Genomic DNA, 20,008 nt, shown 5'->3' with positions numbered 1-20,008 from the left:
TATTTCATCCTGCTGGCTAAAAAAAAAAAAGGAGTTATGGCTGAAAATTGTTGGCAAGGATAAGAGATTAAAGAAGACCAAAATAATGTCTCTTCTGTTCAGTTATTCGTACAGAAGGGATGTGATGATTGGAATGAAGGGCGGGGGAGTTTGTGCATTGTATTTTATGGATCATCCTTGCTGGTTCTGATGCATAGGCCCTAGAATCCTGGCTTTTTCTGTCATTCTTTTTTTTATGTTTTCTGTTGCAGTCTCTTGCTACCACCATTAGTTTTGAAAATAGCTGCCTTTCCCTGAGAGCTTATTGCAGAGAATACTGTATTCCAAGTGGTCCCCAAAATGTTTACAAAAACGTGATTGATAACACAATTCGCTGTCTTATTTTCTTCAAATGTTATATTATCTGGGCCATAGAATAAAATAGCTATGTAAAGAAGAAGTTAGCATCAAGCTTTTGAGAGCTCTACATTGGATCTTATAAGAACATTCCAGTTTAAACTGAAACTTTGCAATAGCAAATTAACAACAAAGAGCAGACAGTGTCCTATAGAAAAATACCTCTAACTGGTCTTCTATTTTGGAAGACAAATGTCTGCTTAAGTTGTAACAACAGCAATTGTTGTTACAACTTGTGGAAAATATGAGACACATTTGTTAATGTCCACAGAATAATGCTGAATTTTTTCTCCAAATGAACATTTTTCCTTGAAGGATTTCTCGCAAGAAAAACATCATATTCCACAATACACATTTTTATCAAAATCAATATGCAAAGCATGTAATTAGAAGTCAAGCACAGTTGACATCTGCACATCAGTTTTAATTGAGGCTGTTCCTACGTTCTGTACACTTCAAGGAAATTAATGGCAGTGTTGCAGTCCTTCAAGAAAAATTAATTATCCCTGCTGATTCCCAGTTCCTGTGCTTCCTTCTTAACCCTGTTTTCTGATAGCCCAGCAGGTTTGGAGAGTCACTGTTTATTTATACAGAATATTTCATTGGTTTGAGGGGAGGGTGTGGGCATTTAAAAATTTGCCAGCTGTTTCAGGTCACTTACAGCTTAAGCAGCCCTTTCATTTTGAATGATTTATTTAGTTGGCCTCTCATTGAGTTGTCAGCAGTTTGCAGAGACTGTAACCATGTGAAGAAAAGATCCTAATTTGTCAGCTCGAGAGAAGGGGAGTTTGCAGTCAGAAAGAGAAAGGAATGAGTTCATTTTGTGGGTCTGACATGTTGGCTATCCCCAGATGCAGTACTGAAAGAAAGGTGGCTGTCAGCCATGCATTTGTGATTAGAGACTGAAAGAAGAAGAAGGGGTGAGTGTGTGAGGTTAAAGGAAGGTAGCAGAGATTGGAATAAGATATTTTTTCTGAAAGACATGAGAGAATGTTCATGTGTGCATGTTTTATGCCTCAGAGGGAAAACTAGAGGGAGTTGTCAGAACTAAGAGCAGATATGAACAAGGACATGAGCTTTCCCTCAGCTTGAGAATAAGATAGTATATGACATTTAAAAAAACAAAACTGCAGAATGTTAAATAAGATATGACTGTGAAGGATATACCTTCTGACTCATCTGCTATGGCAGTTCATGACAGTAGGAAGTTTCAGATATATGGCACAGTTACTTAAAAAAAAAAAAAAGATTGACAGTAATGCTGAAGTAATTTGAGGCAAGCCTCATGCTGCAGATGTAAATGGATAATTTCTAGAAATCAAAAAAAGAATGATGCATGTCATCTTGGCACTTGGAAGGAGTAGGGCAAGAGCAGGATTGGAAGATGATGATCCCATTGATGTAATGCTTTTTTAAATGCCTATCCAGAAACTGGTTAAATTTCAAGTTGGTGATGCTGGTCCCAATGGATAACAGTAGTTATTGTTGGCATACTTGTAGAACCTGATTTAAGCAGTGCTATTGATGGATGTGTGTAGTTACTATTTGTATAAAATTATATTTAATAATGCTACTGTTCATTAATTATATTATTGATCCAGTCAAAAGTCTCTTCATAAATGTCTGCTTTTCTTGCACCAACAACTGCTTTCTATAGAATCGATTTAGCACTAATAATGCAGACCATATTCTGAAAAAACACATTTTGAAACCTAACTCTCTACTGTCTTTACTTGTGCATTATGGGAAGATGCTGAGATTTCTGAACAGTTATCCTCTGAGTGTATTGTAACCACAACTAACTTAATGCCAGAAGGCTCAGATTCTTTTACCCGTGGACTTTTACTATAGCCTAAACTCTCAAAATTTGTGTTGGATATTTCATGGATGTTATGTACCTGCAGGCAATTATTGGTAGAGGCAAATAGTATTGAGAATCTAGAACAGGTATAGATCTAATCTGTCAGATACCTGGTGTGTGTGTGTGTGTGTATTTTCTATATATTTTTTTAATAGATTGACTTACCTTAGTAACAGATTAAAAACAGGAGTTTCAGGGCATTTTTTCTTTAGATGTGTTTAACTTTGTGCTCATAGTATGCTGTTATCCATAAGAAACATGTATTAGTAGATATTGGCAATTTCATATACAGTATTTAAAATGATTGGCATTAGTGATACATGCATAGCTTTCTGTTTATAGCCTGCTTAAATTAGTGAATCTGTATTTAAGACACATAGAGGTTAGGCTTGGCTTATAATTTTTGACAACTTCAAATACCTAGTCACTAAAACTAGTCTAGCAAGATTGTTATCTACTAGATGTGCAAGAACTGTATTCTTGATTGCTTTGCTTGAGTAAACATTCTGTTGGTCCCTCTTATGTATTGTATATTAGTCTTTTTAGATGCCTGCCTGTTGTTGTTCGTTTTCAGTCTCCTTAATGTTTTTCTGCGCAGCTCTGCCCTGCTTGCAAAATACAAGAGAGTTTTAAAACTGAGAAGGACCCTTTATGCCAGAATTAATTGGTATTTTTGGCTTGTAACAGAAAGATTTGTAGCAAATATTGTATTCCTTGGAGTTACATGCTAACTACAGTGGTAAAATATACAATTGTGCTCCATCAGACTGACTGAAAGCTTAGAAAGGTATTTTCCTTTGCCTGTAGGTAGCGTGTGAGACACACCATCAGTCACGATCAGAAACTTGTACATCATACACACATGTTAATGCCTGCTTTCTTGCGTGCATAAGAACTGGATGGCCATTCATGAGTTGTCTTTCTTTATATTTTTGTACAAAGTCCTGGTTTCTTGTATGATTATAGGTGGTAGTACAGGAGACAAAGACAAAATAAGAAACTCAACTTTTGTGAATGAATAGGAAGGGACAAGGAAGGAGAAATAAACCAATATGCAGAAAGGTGAATGAATAGGAAGGGACAAGGAAGGAGAAATAAACCAATATGCAGAAAGATAAGTTGAAAACATCACCAATTAAATATAGATTCACCCCTAAAATATTCTAATAGGTTTTTTAAGAAAATGCAGCCATCCTTAGATATGAGTAGTATTTGTTGCACCAGAAACAATTTCTTAGTAGTATGGCTAAACTAAATTTCTTGAAATAGCCAAAATACAATGGATGTAAATGACTTTGTTCAGTGTTGCTGTGACACAAAAAAAGCCCAGTCCTGCATGGAAGTTTCAGTTAGTTTTAATGTAGATTCCAGCTCAAAGCATTTTCAGTAAAAGCAGAATCTAGAAAAAATATATACTCTTAGCAAGTGGAAAAAAAAAAGCGGTAAGGAAATCAAAATATAGCACAAATGTAAAGGATTGTCTATATGTAGTCCTGAAGTGAGACTTTCTTAATAGAATGCAGTGAAGAATTTTGTTTCCAGCAGGGCTTTTTCTATATAAATGAAAAGGGACCAGAGTTTCATTTTAATAAGTATTAAAAACTAAATTCAGGCTGTACAGCGCAATAGGGAGTATTAGGTTCTGTGTTTATAAATAATTGTGCTTACTTTGTCTCTAGTGGAGTTAGAGTGCACATTCTGAAATGTGCATAGAGATCTCTAGCTCTTGGGACTAAATTCTGCAGTGCTATGGTGGTATAACACGCCTGCATCTGTGGAAGCAAGGATGTTGTTAAGGAAGTGCTGACTCTATTCTCTTGGCTCTATGTTTAACTACAGTGTGTTAAACTACTGTATTCCTGTTCTTGGAGTAATGGAGTGTTTTTGTTCTGATTAGATGTGCTATTTTGTCCTGCTTATCTTTGATTAGAAGCTTATGTATTTGCTCCTGCATGCTTTTCCAGTTTCAAGTATAATTTTTCTCTCTTCATTCCTCCACCTCTTCCCCCTCAGCCCTCCTGTTCCTGCTTAACCAGCACCCTTTGCTTCATAGAAGTGGAGGGGAAAAGTTGGAACAGTAGCAAGGTTTCAAAGTCCCTACTTACTGCATCTAGTCTTGAAATTTGCAGTGGTACCTGACAAGTTAGGAAGGGAAAAGAAACTTCTTTCTTCCCTTCCATCCTCCTTAAAAAGAGTCTTTAAAGGGATCAATTGATGGACTTGTTTCCCGGATGACGGTTGTCTTGCTTTTCACATACTGAAATACATCTATTTATATATACAGTAAATAGTTTAAAGCTTGTTATATACAATATAGGTCTGACTCTTTTCTTACTGGTTAGTATAGCTGTTTAGATTTCAAGAAAAGTACTTCTCACCTTGCATTAGGATAAATAAAAGGGAATTTTATTCTTGTATCCAGAAACTGAAGAATCTTAAGTTTCTCCTTTCTTTTCTGTTGCTAGCGTGCATGAAACCCACCAATAAGTGTTTCTTTCCTCAAGCAGAGGATTGGTACCCCTTTGGCAATGTATTACTGTACAGTATCAAACCTTGGGAAGGTTATGAAGGCGAGATGCTAGCTTCTCCATAATTTTTGTAATCTAATAAAAAAATAATTTCAGAGGGATGTATATATTTTTGGAAACTGGTGGTTGGGTTGTTCAGATAAGTGGCTTGTTTCAGGGAAAGATTTGAGTTAAAAGCTTCAGCTGAAAAATTTGCTTTTCTGTTAGCCAATTTTTGGTCAGTCTGTGTATGTATTAATTAGTGCGAACACAGCTTGGAATCAGGTGTAATCCTTCTTGGTCTAGTTAGAATTTGAAGAAAACTATGTGGAGCTGGGACCAGGGCTGAAGAAGAGTGACATGCTGCAGAGGGCCATTTGTGAACAGAAAGAGAGAAAGGAGTTGTTCCTTGAGATTTTTCTAATATATATAAATACTGCTGTGACTTAGAATCACAGAATGGTTTGGGTTGGAAGGGACCTCAAAGATCATCTAGTTCCAACCCCCCTGCCATGGGCAGGGACACCCTCCACTAGACCACGTTGCCCAAAGCCTCATCCAACCTGGCCTTAAACACTTCCAGGGATGGGGCCTCCACAACCTGTCTGGGCAACCTGTTCCAGTGCCTCACCACTCTAACAGTAAAGAATTTCTTTCTAACATCCAGTATAAATCCACCCTCCTTCAGCTTGAACCCATTCCCCCTTGTCCTGTCACTACACTCCCTGATAAACAGTCCCTCTCCATCTTTCCTGTAGGCCCCCTTCAGGTACTGGTAAGCCACAATTAGATCTCCCTGGAGCCTTCTTTTCTCCAGGCTGAGCAACCCCAACTCTCTCAGCCTGTCCTCATAGGAGAGGTGCTCCAACCCTCTGATCAGCTTTGTGGCCCTCCTCTGGACTCTCTCCAACAGCTCCATGTCTCTCCTGTACTGGGGCCCCCAGAGCTGGACACAGTACTCCAGGTGGGGTCTCACAAGAGCGGAGCAGAGGGGCAGGATCACCTCCCTCGACCTGCTGGTCACGCCTCTTTTGATGCAGCCCAGGACACGGTTGGCTTTCTGGGCTGCAAGTGCACATTGCTGGGTCATGTTGAGCTTTTCATCAATCAATACCCCCAAGTCCTTCTCCTTAGGGCTGCTTTCAATCCATTCCTTGCCCAGCCTGTAGTTGCGCATGGGATTGTGCCAACCCACGTGCAGGACCTTGACTTGGCCTTGTTGAACTTCATGCGGTTCTCAAGGGCCCACCTCTCAAGCCTGTCAAGGTCCCCCTGGATGACTTATTATCATATGAGCATTCTGTGATGAAATTCTAGGGTAAAGACACTTATCAACTATACAAATTAAGAAGTGAAAGTTGCTGAGGTACAATCTTGAGGTGAATATATACAGACAACGATTCAGAATTTAATTTCAAATATAATTTTTTTTTTTCATTTGTGGCCATACAAATTTGTCATATCTCTATCTTATCTCCATGCAAACTAATCACAGAAGATATGAAGGGAAGTATGCATTTAATTACTTCTTTCAGCCAAGTCTTCTGTAAAAGATAGTTTGTAACCTCAAAATTATCAGCTGGTTGCCGGGAGGTGTTTGCTTACTTGCCACAGAATTCCTGATGGTACAAATAAATAAAAATGATCAAGGGTTCTACTAGAAGAACAGGATTTGAGTTCCCTCATCTGCACCCATTACTCTGGTGAGATGATTTAATCAAACCTTATCCAAGTTATAAAGTTACTAACATATTTTGTCTTGATCATAAATGTAATCTGCATAAACAGTTTCTAGTGCACTGTATAGAATCTATCTTTGAAATTAGTATGCCATACAAAATAGTTCTGGGGCAATCAACTACAGTTCAATTACTGGCTGTTGAATTTTTCATATTTTCTCAAATCTTAGACATGTAAGTAAACTTTATTTCTCAAATTCTATAGATAAGACATTTAACTGTGGGTATGCAGAGTGATATATAATTTTATGTGAACTAAAGAAAGATGAATTGTAAAAGAAAAACAAACAAACAAAACAAAACCCCAACAAATTTAGACTTGCCAAGAAATACAATAAAACTCTCTTCCCTTAGGGGAAAAAAAGTGGATACTGGTATTTTACCTGAAAAGCTTTCATCATCTTCCTTGTTTTCAGAGTTATGTAGGACTTGGCTGTGGAAATGATGGCCATTCTGCAGATTTCATGGTATTTCAGTAAAGCTTGGGGTTTATCTATTTGGTCTCATGTAGCCTTCAATTTCATAAAGTTTTTACTGTCAGCAGAATTGTAAAAAAGTGAAGGACAGTAAGCGTTTCTTGGTGCTAGATGAATCCTGACTTCCCAATGTTATATAAATTCCCAATTAAAAGATTACCTGAAAGAAAAAAAAAAGCTTCTTAATAATCTGAACTGCAATATTTTTACTAGACAGAGCTTTTAACTCTGGTGTCATAGATGGGAAGAAGTAGGATTCCTGAGATGCCTGGCTGGTTAAGTTTAGATGGCACAGCAGAAAGTAGAAATTATTTTCCTTCCATAAAGAAGGAGGGGGTGTTCTTCAAACCAGCTGGAAGACAGAAGTCTTGTGACAAATATTTCAATTAGGTTTTTTGATGCTATTTATTAAATATGTTGATTCTAGATCACAAGGAAACTGATAATATGTTTTTGAACTTGGGCTATTTTGGCACCAATCTGCTACGGCACTAAAGTTTTGAATGAATGTTGTAATTTTAACAGAAGTGCTATAAATTAATGATCCTTAACGACAGCATATTTCACCTCGTGAAGGGCTGTTTAAGCAGCAAGTCTTTGTAACTTCCAATTTATAATGCTTCCCCTACGTTGTAACCAGGACTATGGGGATCACAGAGGGCAAGCAGGGTAAAGATTGTCTAGGAAATGCCTTTTTTCTTTTATTTAGGTTTTTTTTTGTGTGTGGTAGATTTAGTATGACTACTTAAGACTAAGGTATCAAGCAAAATTAGTAAATTCTAATTAAGTTTGTCTAATCTCAGAGTCATCTGAAAGTTGGTAGGAAGGACAATTTTCAGTGCTGTTAGAGAAATGGAGGAGATCTGGGTATTTATAATTCAAAGCAACATTTTTTGAGATTGATGTCAGTGTGGGCTGTGAAACTGAAAAAAAATAATGCTGAACGAATACAGAATTCTAGCAGCAAGCTTGAATTTGAATTTCCTGTGATTACTCAAGGGCATGGTAAATCCGTTTCATGAAGATTACGATGGTCCTCTGCTGTGGTCAGTAAAATGTACAAGAATCTTAATCCACAATAGAAACATGTTTTCTGAACTCCAGGAAAATAGAAAGTATACAAAGGATGTAAGCCTTGTTTTATTTTTTTGTGTGTGTCTATATATGTATGGACATACACATGTGTGTATATAAACAAAGATAAATGTGTGTTTATGGGGGAGATGTACATGTGTGTATGTATGTATATCAACATATACGTTTATATTTTGAAGTATTTTTTTGAAAATTATTTCCTTCTGCCTTCCCATGCTTAGTAGAAGAGGTTTCATCTCTTAATGCTTTCAGGGATTGTTGTCCACTCTGTCAGTCTGGGAATGGAAGTTAAGATCCATGTCTCTGCCTGCCTACATGTCTGCCAAGCCCATTTCAGCATACTCCCTTTCCGAGTGCTGAATCAGCAGTAAGTTCTTTAGCACCGTTGAGGTATATAAGATGACTAAACAGTGGCTGAATGTATTGCACCTGGACTCCATTTCTTTGGTGTATGAGGAGCACAGAGCAAAATCTTCATCTTTTAATAGGACTGTGAGTTTTCTTGCTCTTTTTTGCCTTTCAGCTGCCGCCACAAGATAGATAACAAGAATCCAAGAACTTACTGTCTTTCAGAAAAATTCTATTCCTAACTCTTGGTAAACTCAAGCTCTCCAGTGTTCCGAGTTATTGTGTTGCTTCTTGACTAAATTGGTGGTATAATTCTTAACTACCACAGTAATCCAGGAAAGCGAAGATGTAACATGAACTGAAAACTTATAATCAGTGTATAACTACTGCAGCACCTTTCTCAGTGTCCAGTGGGTCTCCAGCCTCGGTACATTTCCTCAGTGATGCTTCTTATGCTCATCAGCACTCTGAGAGTATGTGACAAGTGTTTTCTAAACTTTGTGGACCATTAACCTACAGTTCCTATTTCTTGATGTGCTTGTCATGGACTTCAGGGGTCAAGGCGGGATCTACCTCTCTTTAAAATTATCCATGGCTTTTGTCATGATTGTTAATAAGAATACATATGTGGCAAATAGGCAGTACAGAGTATGGGAAAGTACAGCCATCAGTGACCCTGACCAGAAAGCTCCTTTCTTTAAAGAGGCTAACAGTGTTTTGTACCCTTTAACATACCCTTATTGGTTGGCTTAATTATATTGGTTAAGCAATTAACCTCATTGTTTTGCTTGTAATTACATTGCAAAGGAAGTTTTCTCTTTTTAGATACCTCTTCTTGTACCATAATTCAGCTGGTGTTTATGGTACGATCACATTAGGCAAAAGACTTGTTATGGTTTATACTTAAAGAAACTATCCATGTGTCTAAACTGCTTATCAGTGTATGGGAAGGGTTCATGGTTTGGTTCACCAGTAATCCTTTCAGGTAACTTCTTGCGTGATTTAATCATCTCTACCAAGAATGGTGTATACTTGTCTTTAGTAAAGCTTGACTGAGAAAATAAGGCATATGGTAAACTTAAACGTTAGCCAATGGCTTCCAGGTTAATTCAAAAGGGAATTTGGCACTCTACCACTTGTATGAGTGCTGGAAAGTCATTAAAATGTTCCTGTCAGATATTGATAAATCCATTGGTGAGGGAGAATTGTGAAACAATGTTCTGCTTTAGTGTTTTAGCAAGCTGTCAGAAATAAACAGCTGCAAATATCAAGATGCTTGCACTGTCAAAGAACCCTGATTTTAAAGGTGACAACAACATGCACTGCTCAATAACTTTATGGTCTATCAATGATTATGGGAATAAACAATTATGGTAAAATGTAAAGATATGGAAACCTAACACTGAAGAAACAAAAATGACACAGGAAGAGTTAACAATGATATCTAAGCAATTTGTTAGGTATTGAAATCACAGACTGCATGATTACTTCACAAAGAATGTTCATGTAGTAGAAGTTGCATCAGGTAAATTAGATATCTAGGCTGGAATGATGCTTTTTCCTCTACTTAAATTTAGTTGCTAAATTAGTGGTCCTGAATTATCTTCTGGAGAAACTCACCTTTGTTCCATTTCCTATACACTGAATGCAGTATCGTAGTTTCGACATCTAAAGAAGAGGGCTAATATAGTGTAATGAATACGTCCTTGTACTTCTTAATATTGGACTTCTAAAGTTATTTTGTCCAAATTATCCTTTTTTGACAGAAAGATTTGAGAAGTTCATTATCTGGAAAAGATAATACCAGTAATGATAATAGTATTTTTATCATTCCTCTTTTACATAAGGAAAAAAAAAATTGCTTAGTCAGTAACTATGTACATGATAAAAAAGTTATTCTAATCGCAGATAATATATAGGCATTCATTTACTTTTATTCTTTCCCTTTTTAAAAACTTAGTCTGTGCTGTATGTTATAATCAGAGTTTTCTAGCAAGTGTGGTAAATCATGTGTTGTTGTTTGTGCTGTTTTGACTAGTTTGAATTCTGAGAAAATGAGAAGAGCTATACTTGTTCATAATGGATATAATAGCCTTCACATTTCATTATTTGATCATAGTCAATACGATCATCAAATAGTATCATCATCAGATACTAATGATAGACTGTGCATTTAGCAGCTGCTTCAGCTCTGGTTATTCTAAGTAAGTTTTTGACTTAAAAATGTCTTTAAGCAGGATGATATTTATGTCTGAATCATAAGAAAATTCTGGTTAGAAGGAACCTCAGGCCGTTATCTGGTCAAGCCCCCTGCTCAAAGCAGAATTAACTATAAGGTCAGACCAGTTTACTCAGGACTCCTCTCCAAGGATGAAGGGGTGTGTGTGTGTGTTTTGATTTTATATATATACACAGATGCACACACACATATTTAAATGTATACATAAATATATGCAATACACTATACTCCAATGCTCAAAAACCAGCTACGAGCCTTAAACAATCTCTACCTTCAAGATTCTACGCAGAAAAATGGTCATTAGGAATCCAGTCCTGAGATTTGATCACCTAAACTATTCATTATCTTGTTGAGCTAGGACTTGCCTGAGTAACTTAAGTTCCAAATTACTGTCATGTTTGAGCATGCTTTCTAATACTTGATGAACTGTTTACTAATTCTTAAGCTTTCTGTCTCTTAGTAATACAACTAGTTGGCTTTCTCATGCCACTTGCTACAGTTGTGCTAGAAATCAGTGGTTGCTCTGTATCAGCAGAAACTTAAGGTTTTGATACTTTTGGCATGCTGAGGGTATGCAATCTAAATGTTATTTCAGAGTGATCTTTTGTGTATTGTTTGTATGCAACATATACCTTCAATGCACCTTTGTCTTTTCCTAGAGGAAGTAGAGGAGAAATTTTGTGAAATCATGAAGAACATGATAAAAAGTTACACTTAGAAACAACCCAGACAGAACCTTGGATGAAAAGGAAAAATGCTTACACATGTAGTTACCTTCACTTAAGGTGGGAGCAGATCCTGTTCATGAGCCAGAATATCTGCAATACTGATAGCTGAGATGCAATATAGTAAAATTTTGAGCAACATAATCTTGAACACATGATTCGTCTTAAGGCAGCATGCTCTCATGTAGCTGTTATTGTTACTACACAGCTTGCAGAATACTTGAAATACTTCTGATGTTGGTGATGCCACAATCTGAAATTGAAACTTCTTAGCTAAAGGAAGAAGAGCCTAAACTCTGAATTTACTCTGCTTGCAGCAAGATATTCATGAAGCATAGTAAACAAATTAAACACTCTCATATACATCCTCAATTTTGTCATTCTTTTATCTCTCTGCCTCTTTAAGTGGAACTGGGAATAGCATTTAGAATGAAATCATGAGGAACTCAATGTTTAATAAAAATTAGCCCAAAAAATTCATACATAAAAAGTGCCAGTGAAATCTTCTTATATATGGTATTTACTCTTGAATATATCATACAAATTTCCCCCCCCATTTTATGCAACTCTTCTGCTAAATACTTACCTGCAGATCCCTTATAGCAGGATCCATATTTTAATGGACTGACTTAGTAAAGATTTCTTCGTAAACACTTTCCAAGTCAAACTGTAGATAGATTGGCATAGTAACACCTTGGTAAGAGAGATACTTCTCTCTAGTTAGAGGTAAGCTAGGTTTATTAATTGCAAACAATTGTATTGTTGAGCTGTGATACTGATAACTTCAGATGTCTCGGCATCATTTGTGCAAATGTGAATAACAACTGTGGCGCTGGGGAAAAAAAGTTCATGATAGCTGTTCTCATGCCAAAAATTTAATGAAACTAGGCCTTCTGCTTTTAAAGATGTGATGTTTTTAATGACTGTTTATAAGTAAAAATTTTCTGTTGACAGAAGAAACTTCACAGACAAGTACCCATGAAACAATAGTAAAACTGACTAATCATTGAATGATCTTCTAGTGAAATTTATTTTGGAATCCTGTAGTAGCTATCCTTGAAGTCAGAAAAAGTAAAATGCTTGTACTACAATGTGTAGCTTCTGCACGTGTGAAGTAGTGAAAAGTTCAAAGGTTTTCCTCAAAGTCAAGAAGGACAGATCGTTGTGGAAGAATATAGTTTTCTGATTACAAGTGATCACTGTGAAAGAGGTGCTCCACAGGTTTGAATAGGGAAGTTTGTGTGTTTAACTTCAGTTAATCATATGAGTAATTCATTCTTACCCTAACTTTTTGAAGTTTTAGTGTTTAAAATCCCCAATAGCAACAGCCTGGCTGTGATGCCTCAGAAAGATGATAATGACAGACCTAGTGTTTTCACCCCTACCACATGGCTCAGGATAGCTACTTATAGGGTGCTAGGAAAGGAGTGACAAGAAAAAGTTTGCGTTTTGGCTTAAGCCAAGTGTTGGAGTACCTACTCAATACATTTCAAATGCATTTGACTTTCTTTTGCATTTACATATCTTATGTAGTTGTTTCTCTAGTCTCTATTATTAGATGCATTGTTATTCAGCTTTCTTATCAAAATTCTTTTTTTCAGTTTATGAATTGATACTAGTTGAGATCAATTTAACGTATGACAGGCTTGAGTTCTGATCACAATCTGTCTTCTATAACTTTTGGAAGTACAGACTAAAACATTAGATGGAAAATTTCACTTTAATACAAAAGCACCTTTTTAAACATCTTCAAAGATGCAAAAGAAAGCAGCTTTGTAAAGACTCATGAAACAAGAGGAGGTTTAGAACTGAACTTAATTACATTAACACTGTTTGAATGTTAATAGTTGCCATTTTCAGATCTCATCTTAGCCTGTCATAAAGAATATTGTTGGAGATTACAGGAAGTCTCAGTTTTTATCATGAACTGTTTCATTTTTTAAGCTGTTAACTGTTCTGTATCTTAAAGAATACAAACTAAAATTTAGTTAATAAAATATTTGTTCGTATCTAATTCTAAATTATCATTAGGAGAAGCTCTTGTTGTTTTCTGCTGAAATGATTTAGCCTCCTTGGCTTGTCTACAATAGATTGTGTGCAATTTTCTCAGCTATGTGTTTTATTTTCCCCAAAACAGCTATTAATCTGAGAAGACTATCCTTTTTCATCTTGTCCCAAACTAGCTGCGGTTTCTGTAGATAAGACCAGTGATGTGCAGTACGAACAATCTTAGCTCTCATGGATCACATGCAACATCTGCTTTTATCAGAGATGTCTCGGATGCAGGGATGACCAGATAGTCTTACTTGGAAATAAAACATGAAAAAGGAAAAGCGGCTACTCTTCTTAATCTTTCACTTCTGAATTATTTTCTTCAATGGACATGGCCGAGTCAAAGGATGCATACATCTTATGCACTGTATTCCTTAGGGTGTTTTGGACATGGATTTGATAAATCATAGTAACTTTGAAATTCCACACAAAATACTTATTCTTTGTTCTTTAGGTGAGTGTTTCTCCTGATGTGAAGTTTGTATACCTCTGTTTGTTTGTTTTCTAATTCCCATTATGTGTACAGTTATAGGAAATCTAGAATTTCAAGACTTAATACTAAATGTACTTCCTACAAAGTATTCTAAACATTCAGATATCATGTCCATATCCTTAGGTTTCTGTACTGAAAGGTTTGGAAATAATATCTATTGTAGGAGGAAGATATCCTTGGAAAGCCGTGCTTGTCCCTGAATCGAAACATGACTTACGTGTATAAGTTAAGAATATGCGTCATGGGGAAAGAAAGAAAATATGCATAGCCACCTCGTTTTGTTTGCCATGACTCTTTCAGATATTGCGTTATGGTTCAGTGCTAATGGTGCTACTCCAGAGCTCCATAATAAGAGTAATAAAGCCTCTTGACCCCTCAGCTGAAGAGTCTACAGATAAAAACTGAGAAAACAGTGAAAAAGCTCATGTTATTCTCTTCATGAGTATAATTTAGCATACAAGTGAACTATCTCATATTCCATTTTAGGAGTAATTAAAGGAAAACTTTTAGGAATCTTGGATTTTGCAAATACAGTCATCAAATCTATAAGCAACAGGACATTGTATTAATCTTGCCAGTTTACGATGCTGTCCCTCTTGATGCTGAAACGATACCACAGCTGTGCATTCAGACAACTACAAACATTGTGTCATTCTAACTCCTGAGTCAGATTCTTGAATCTCTGAGGATCTTACCTTTTCTTCTGACGCTGAGGGACTAGTGATAGCCTTGAGAGTGTCCTAGGAGAAAGGAAGATGAAAGATTTATAATTTCCCTGTAAAAATGCAGTTGAACAAGTTTGTGAGAATCTATGAGTAACTGTAAACAAATGCATTCAGGTTTATGGTATTACTGAGAAAGCAGGGTTTTTTCCCAACTATCTGCTATTCTCTATTTCCAAAATGTCATCTCGTGAGAGATGAAGGCTGACCTCTGCTACTTGATTATTTTCTGCTGGACGGTTTTGCATGTTACCTTTAAATCTCTTCTGGATTTGAAATTTGGAATCCAGAGTTATAGCAATATGATTTACTTCGTGCTAACCCTATTTGCAGAGTGTGCAGAAACTCAAAATGCTTCATGAATCTATGAAAAAACTGCTTAGGCTTCTGAAACCCCATAAATTTTAAAATAAGTGATGGCCAGGGCTTCTTTGCTTATGACAAAAAGAAATTGCTTCTTGTAACAAGCCCAGTTCTCTCTCGGGATATGGAAGAGATCATAACTTACGGTGTTTACCTCACAGTCATGCAATAGGTGCTTACTATTGGACTTAAATTTTATTCTGACATTAATGCAACTGTGCTTTTATTATCAAATTAATGAACTAGTATTTTTACTGTCAAGGTGTAAAACTTTCACCCCTTTTTTTCTTTGGGCAACATATTCCCCCATATAAACAAATGCTGATCGTGAGCTGCTCCCTGCTCCAACAAGTTTAAAGGTGTAGGTGACACAAGGCAAGACAATGGAAAATCAGTTTATCAGACTGTTCTAAAAAGCAAACGTGATATGAGAGTCAGTGCAGAATATGTTTTCAAGCAGTATGACTTCTGTTTGACCGCATCACTGCTAAAAATGAGATTCTTACTTTATTCTTAGGACTTTTAGCACACTCTGCCTCAAAGTGCTTAAAGTTTTATTTTAGTGAGCTTTGCCACTGACAGAACAATTTCCTTGCAGTGGTGCAGAATCCAGCACTGAAGAGTTGAGAACTACCAGAATAGAAATGACTGCATACTGTCTGAGCAGGTTACTTAGTACAGATTTTTCTTCATTCCCATCAAATAGCACTGTAATACTTCACAAGAATTGATGATTTTCCATGTGCACCTCTTGTAAAGTGCAACTACAACCTTTTCCATTCAAGTGATGAAGTGGGACAAAGATACAAGTCCTTTGTACATTTTTGTTGTTGCTGCTGCTTTGGCAGGTGGGAGGCTGCTCAATTGGAGTAGTTTACTCTCATACAGCCTTTTCTACACTGCAAAGACACTGACTTCAGCCACAGTTCTAAGTTCTCAGTAACTTTTTAGAAGTCCCAGCTCAATCCTCCCATTCCCTTTGCCTCTGTAGAGAAAGAGAGGAGCACGCAGTCATCAGCTCTGAAAAGTTTGCAGTTGGATTAATTAGCCCTGCTCAGATTCAGGGCTCATTAATTGTGTTTAGCAATGCATTAACATACTCATTGTGCTTGCATTTCTGAAGCTAGCATATTACTGCACTACATTGCTGTCTAAACACATCAACCCAGTCAGACACAGCATATTGTACCTACCAAGTAGACATGTCACTTAGCTCCTCCTAAGACATTTTTGGTGTTGAGGGGGGAAAAAAAAAAAGGCAAAAAAAAAAAAAAAGGCTGTCAGAAGTAGTAAGTTGTCATCCTCTATGAGAACCAGCACTGTAGGAGGATGAAATTCATGTAGTGCTATGAAGTTGGCTGACAAGGGAATGGTGAGTCTCGGGAAGCACAGGTTTGTTCTTTGTTTTTCTCTTGGGACAATTCGGCAGCAGACTCTGAATCTAATATAGTATCTTGTGTTTGCCTCCTGCAGTGATTTACTGTGGTAACAGCTGTGTAAATAGTGAAATACATTACTGCTGGACAAAAATTGTAAATAGAATTTATGGGCTAATCAATGCGTTATATATTTTGTAATAGTGCAAGAAAATGGCTGGGTACGGTTTCCATATTGCTCATAAAAAGCTGTAAGTACACATAATAAAACCAAGAGTACAAGTGGTATGGAAACTGGAATTTGGCTGTAAACTGTTTACATCTTCCTTTGATTGTTGAGGAAAGTTACTTAGCACATTATTTAATTATTTATGGTTTTCACTTACGCTGGTTCAGCTTGTGATCTTGTTAGGTAACAGATTTATCAGTATAATGCTGAGGTCATATGTTTTAGGAAGAACTGCTCTTGGGAGACAAAATGGATGTCAGAGGTCTTATTTAGGGTCCTCTAGTATTTGTCACTAGGATAGGACGAACTGCAGCAAAGCTCAACAAAATCTTATATCACACTCCCCTCCCTCCCTCCCCCCCCCCCCCAATCTTTTGTTAGTCTTTACTAAAATATTTGGTGTTGCTTTCTGCAGAAGTCATGGTAGACATTAGTTTCAGTCCTCACTGAAAGAACACAGGTGCAAATTCTTCGGGTTGTTTTAAGATCCAGGTTCTTCGTAAATAAGTATTTTTCTGAGGTTTTTCTTCTTTCTGAGGACACATTATTATTGATAACATAATAAAATGAGTTAATCATGTATTTCTTATTTTATTAGAAAACAGGAGCTGAGTTTAAAGACTCAGGCTGAGTAGTTCCCTATTTGTAGGGTTTATCCTTTGAAACACAGAGCAGTGGTGGGTGACTGCAGGTGCAACATGGCTTACTCAGGATGAAAAAATATGAAGCATGCTATTTTTGGATACTTATGTTGACATGAATCCCTTGTGAATTAAACCATTTAATATAAGAAATGGAAAAAGTCCTTCTAATCTTCCTTTTGAACGAGCCGTGAAATAGGATCCATGAACAGCCTCAAGTGTGAAGAGGTTACTATGGCTTGGTTCCAATATTTCTTATAAGATATTGAAAGATTTGCACTAGCCAGGAGCTTAAAGGAGAACTTATAATCTTTATAAAATAAGACAATATGTATCTGAAAATATTTCCATTTTTTATGGCAAAAGCTTTCAATATTCTTTCTGAAAGTGATCTTGATGCTCCCTAAAAATGCATAATATACTCAAGTGCAAGGTGTCACTTTCTACTAGAGAAAGTAGTTAAATAATTGTTTACTGTCTGTAGTTGCACCTCTTTTTCAGGAGAAAACAATGCTCACATTTCATGTCTACTGTGATAGATGCTGGAGTGACTACAATTAAGTGATTTATATGTAGTCAACTTTGTTTAAAAAAATTATTTATATGAAGTGACTTATATAGAGAGTCCTAAGTTTATGATGCAAACTTCAAGACACCTCAATAGCTGATTTATATCATAGTAAACTACTTTTGTAACGCATTGTTTTCTTAACATGGTGCCAATTTTTAAGCCTTCTTTCACTTCAAGCAGCATGTTTTGTCTGACATTAAACTGTTGCTTCTGGTGTGCAAATTAATAATATTGACCAAATGGTAACTTTTTAAACTTTTCTTAGTACTTGTTATTAAAAAAATTGAAATCTTCCTCTGCACATAATTAACCTATTCTTACGATGACTTAGTTTAAAAGCTAAACCACAGCAGATGAATAATACGAATCACAGTTGCTTCTTTGAACAGGTTTTTAACGATCTAGGGTTTTCGGTTGTGCTAACTATTTATAGCTCTGCTTCCCCTATGTGCAGGTTTGAGACTTCAGCACTTCTGAAAATTAGGCTGTCTGAGAATTTGCTAAAATGGCAGTGTCTGTGTTACAGGTACATTTGCTCACTGGCAGCATTGATACTGCAGTGCCCTACTGGGGCCTATAGTGGCTTTCCTCAGGTTTATGCATGCAATGCTGTAGCTAGTATAATCAGAAATAACTCCCTGTGTTTTTGACTATAACGCTAGAGATTGAAAAGTCTACCTACGTACCAGATCTGGAGGTTATCCTAATATGAAAAAGAGTCATAAGGAATATGAAATGTGTTAGGAGCAGACTTCTTGACTTAAATTGTGCTGTTGACATGTGTCAGAGTCACAGCCTGCAACGTGCCCGACAGAGACTGCAGACTGTCCTGGCAAAGAATCTTTGTCTGTTTCTCCACTTGTATTAGTAATAACGAGTTCAGCAAGATTTGAATTCTTTTTGGAATCCCTAAGTGTACTATCATTACTAAATATAATGCCCATTCAGCATCAGTGATAGAACTTGGAAGTGAGCAGAGTCGTATATCAGTCCTTGTTTAATGCTAGTAGGACAACTGTATGTGGAAGGTGTAGCAGGAAACTAGCTAGTACCATATACCAGGGGAAGAAAAACCCAAACACCACTTTGGTGTTTTGAAGGAGAAAAGGATGCCTGAGAGGCCAAAGTTATGAGCAATATTTTCTAAAACTAATTCTACAACAGGGAAATAAGACTGCTGGATAGTTTTGCAAAATGGTGTAGTTTCTGTGGTGCTGATGTTCTCATCTTTGCCTGATGCTTCTTCGTCTAAAGAAATCAGTCATATCAGTATTTACTTAATGAAGTTAGTGGTTGCATGGAAGCCATTCCCACAGGTGTTGTACAAAGTGCTGTTAGTAGCTTAATGGGTGCAGTTTTTCATGTCCTGAATAAGTCAGTTACCTTAGAAGGGGGAATATAGCAATGTTGTTATGCTGTCTCTTTGGAGGAAATATCAGATTAAGGTATTTGCCATGTGTTACTAAAGTCTAATTTTAATGAGTGGACTGTTTTAGTTATATGTGTAAATAAAAGCAAAAATGTGCACACTAGTGAATCACCAATTTGTTCATGGTAATATTTTACAGCTGGTAATACTGGAAAGCTTGATTACTTGCCTCAGTGTTCCTCTATAGAAGACCAATTGCTGACCTTGTGAGTATAAAACTGTCTTGTACTATGTTAATTGCCTAGTCTCTGTGGCACTTAAAATTCACTCATATATTCCATGAGGAGATTTGTAGACGTATTCAAAGTTTATTTACTGATGAGTAGTTTTGTCTGAGGAATAGAGCTTAAAGTTCCCTTTTTGTATGCAGAAAATAATGTTCTTTTCAATTTCCAGGAAAGCTCTTTTGTCAAATAATTGAAAACAGGTATTTTCCTGACAGTTGAAAAATTGTCAAGTATTCTTCTGATGGTTGATCTTTACAGAAAGTGCTGCTTTTCTGAGAAAACTTGAGAAAAGTAAGCATTATTGTATACCAGTGTAGTTGTATTAAGCTTACTAGATGTATAGATTTCTGACAATTGATGATCTGATGTGGGCAGGAGGGATTTAAGATTCTGAGTATAGTTCATTGATACTGTGGCTTCTCAATCAAGTAGTACTGAAATACTCTCTGGACTCTCTGAAGCTATCAAGTTTGAGGTTACAAGGCTCTAAGTTGCTAAGATACAATTTTTTAACCATGT

General features: G+C 36.5%; 1 protein-coding gene across 7 annotated transcripts in view; it reads left to right on the top strand.

Moving 5' to 3' along the window:
* Window positions 1-20,008, top strand: part of SULF2 (sulfatase 2) — a 165,114-nt gene that overhangs the window by 33,076 nt on the left and 112,030 nt on the right. The window contains exon 1 of one of the 7 annotated variants that reach the window (XM_054845145.1): window positions 11,430-11,446. The exons of 5 other annotated variants lie outside the window; for them this stretch is intronic. The gene's annotated coding sequence lies outside the window, so the exon portion shown is untranslated. Of the gene's footprint in view, window positions 1-11,429; window positions 11,447-19,453; window positions 19,469-20,008 lie in introns of those variants that run through there. One more of the 7 variants, XM_054845148.1, reaches the window with a different exon arrangement.

This window comes from Grus americana, chromosome 17, assembly GCF_028858705.1.
Source record: "Grus americana isolate bGruAme1 chromosome 17, bGruAme1.mat, whole genome shotgun sequence".
Lineage (NCBI taxonomy): Eukaryota > Metazoa > Chordata > Aves > Gruiformes > Gruidae > Grus > Grus americana.
This window is presented reverse-complemented; position numbering and strand designations above follow the sequence as displayed.